The 3,549-nt window shown below is 43.0% G+C and overlaps 1 pseudogene; it reads right to left on the reverse strand.

Moving 5' to 3' along the window:
- Positions 1 to 1,517: 1,517 nt before the first annotated feature.
- LOC146924451 (uncharacterized) lies at positions 1,518 to 2,634 on the reverse strand (annotated as a pseudogene).
- Between the last annotated feature and the right edge of the window lie 915 nt (positions 2,635 to 3,549).

Consider the following 3,549-nt stretch of genomic DNA (forward strand, 5'->3'; position numbering starts at 1 on the left):
ATCCAACCAAGAAGTCGCTGCCTGAAAAATATCATCACCACACACATGCCAGAATCTCTGATAAAATGCTGGATTAAAACCATCTGGACCTGGGGACTTGTCCGGTTGCATCTGAAAAAGGGCTTGGCGCAATTCTTCTTTTGTAATAGGTGATGTAAGCATTATATTGTCGTCCATCGAAACACACTGGCTCATCAAATCCAACACCGGTTCCTGAACACCCGCATTCGCAGCAAATAGTTGCTCAAAATAACCTTGTGCCACAATACACATATCCTCTTGCGACGTAGCAATCCTCCCATCATCCGTGCGTAACTTACTAACCTTCTTCACTTTGCCGCGGGCTACTGCAGATGTATGAAAGAACTTTGTATTCATGTCCCCTTCCTTCAACCAATGCATTTTCGCTCTCTGCTTCCAAAAGGCCTCCTCTTGTACAAGAAGTCGAGCATGCTTCTCTTGGGTTGCGACATATTGCGTACGCATCATACCATTTGGATGGGCACGAAGTTCCTCTAAAATACGGACACATTGATTAATTTTTTCCTTAAACCGAACTCTATTCCTCCTACCCCAACTTTGCAACTTCGTAGAACAATTCACAACTCTATCGCTGAGATCCATCCCCATAGTACCACCCCAACCATCCACCACCACCTCCTCAATATCGTCGTCTAGGAGCCAACTGTTTTCAAATTTAAAAGAATAATTATATCTCTGGCGAACCGTAGGTATAATATCAAGCAGTATTGGAGTGTGATCTGAGTGAGAAGTAAGCAAGTTTGTAAGTTTGACTTCTGGAAAACGTTGCAGCCATTCGGAGTTTCCCATAGCCATATCCAATCTTTCTTCCAGCACTCGATTGGTACCCGGACTCTTGATCCATGTAAATGGGTGACCATGCAATTTAATATCGGATAAGGCACAATCATCAACCGCTTCACGAAAGCCCATACACAACCAATTAGGATGAGGATGAATACCAGCTTTGTCTTGTTGAGACAATAAATCATTAAAGTCCCCAATGATACACCACGGAAAAGATGACATATCCCGCAACTCCCGAAGTAAATCCCAAGCATCACGCCGACGGGCACGTTCAGGAAAGCCATAATAACAAGTTAATCTCCAATCACCAGCGTCTTTATCCTCCATAATCAGATTAATGAAATTTCGAGAGTAATTTAACACACGACAATTAGAAACATTTTTCCAAAACACTGCCAGTCCACCGCTTCTGCCTTCCACATCAACTGCTAGACATGAATCATATCCCAACATGACACGGATATTTTCCATACTTCGAGTAGTAGCCAATGTTTCAGATAGGAAAAGAATGTCTGGTTTGTGTCCTCGGGCCAGGTTTCGAAGATTTGGAACTGCACTCGGGCTGCCCAAACCCCGACAGTTCCAACTCAAAATAATCATTGGTCCCGGCAGTCCTGGCTGCCAGGACGTGCCGATAAAAAATGCTTGTTAGCCTGATTTATGGAATCCTCAACAAAATGTTGTTTGTCCTATCGCATACGCTTTCTCTGAAATTGATATTCCATATTTGCATTTTCTTCCTTCTCACTAGTATTGTGCACCTGGTTGTGATTATCAATAGTCGAGGCAATGGTTGAACATGATGTACTTGGCCTCATATCTTTGTTGAACGTTAGTAAAGGAGCATTTTCATGCCTTAACTCATTCCAACCACTGTTGGTCCCGCCTGACACAATCATAGAACCAATCTGCTTGCCCACCAATACTTGACACGTGGTCACCCTCTCCATAGAAGTCGGAGATGCCTGCTGCCTACTAGACTCAAATTGTTCATCTGTTTTGGCCCTCTTCTCTCCATCCTTCTCCACATCAACCTTATAACCCCCATCCTCCCGCAACCACTGTGATGACGCCCTCCCACCTGGCTTCCATGGATATGCCCTAATGGTGTTTGACCACCGTTTTGGAATCGCAACATCTGGCTGAGAGAACCTAACCTCACATTTGTTCTCGCTATGCCCTAACACCCCACACATAACAGAAGGTTCCTAACTTTTCATACTTAAAATTCACCACACACCATTCTCCCCCATTCGCCTTGATCTTCTTCCCTATCTTTAATGGCTGTCTGATATCAAATCGCACCTTCAATCTCATATACTCACGCCAGAAGCTAGAATTGTTATTTCCATCATACTCCAAAAACTCTTCAATATAGTTCCCTAACCCCATTCCAACTTTCTCCTTCATCATACCAGTTGGCAAATTGTAAACCCTAACCCAGAGATTCATATAGTTTAACTGTATATCCTTCAACGGCACCCCTATTCGCAATCTTTCCAGAACCAAAGAATGATTGTCATATGTCCACGGACCGCCCTTCAATACCTCCTCCATATCCAGTTTGTGAAAGAATTGGAACAAGAATAGCCCTGGTTGCGCTTCCTTCACCGCCACCCCCTTCACCGGTCGCCACACCTCAGACATCCGTATCTTCATCTCTTTAAGTCGAACATGACGGTTGACAAGAAAACGTCCGACCAAACATAGTCGAGGATCATGTTCAGAACTCTCTTCCTCCTCAATGTCAAAACTCAGTCCCTCATCATCACTCAACGATAAGTCTTCCAAATTCATCTCTGTCATCGTACCACGCTTGAAAGAAAACATCAACTCTTACGGGAAGAGAAACACAAAGCTCTCACAACAATGGAGAGAAAACCTTCAGCACCCTGAAGCCTTAATCAAACAAAATAGAAAACTTGTCAGAAGCAATCACCGCCTAAGAAGATATGAAAGAGCGATAAAAACCAAAAACCCTTGTTAAGCAATTACGTTTGTGCCAATCACTGCTATCGCAATCACAAACTGGTATGAAGCATGACAAAGGCGTTTATAATCTAATTTTAATCACAATCGCGTCTGTATTCTACTGGTATCGCATGGTATCACAAAAAGGCATTAGTATCACAATCGCAGAAGAAGGGCTTTTTCATCGCAATAGCATTTTGTTTTTGTCAATCGCAATCGCAAGACTTTTTAACAGCAATCGCGTTTTGTGTTTCGGTAATCGCAATATCAGAAGAAAAGAAATTTTAATCGCAATCGCGTTTTGGTGTTGTTAATCGTAATCATAGAAACATACTAACTGCAATTGCAGAAACATGAGAAACGCAATCGCAATCGATATGTGTTGTTGGTAGTCGCAATTGGAAGCGGTGCTCTTATGATGTTTAATCGCAATCGCTGGACCGCATTTAAAATCTCTTAGGATCCTAATCCAATACATCCCCCGAAGTTGTGATATTAACTTTTTTCACACGCAACCCGTAAAATTTTCCGAGGAAAGGCTCGTCACCCTAGACCACATTGCGTGGCTAATAGACATCTCATACATGGCACCATGATGATCTTGAAATTTTTGAGTAAATGATGTGCACCCACGCCGAAGGTTGACAGACAAGTCTGTTGTACCATAAACTCGACCACAGGTACGACCCCTTGCAGACTCGGTCCACAACCTAAGTTTTATTCCTCCATCAACCTCTTGCACACCATCTC

Source organism: Medicago sativa, chromosome 5, assembly GCF_051527215.1.
Source record: "Medicago sativa cultivar Bolivia chromosome 5, Bolivia_mono, whole genome shotgun sequence".
NCBI lineage: Eukaryota > Viridiplantae > Streptophyta > Magnoliopsida > Fabales > Fabaceae > Medicago > Medicago sativa.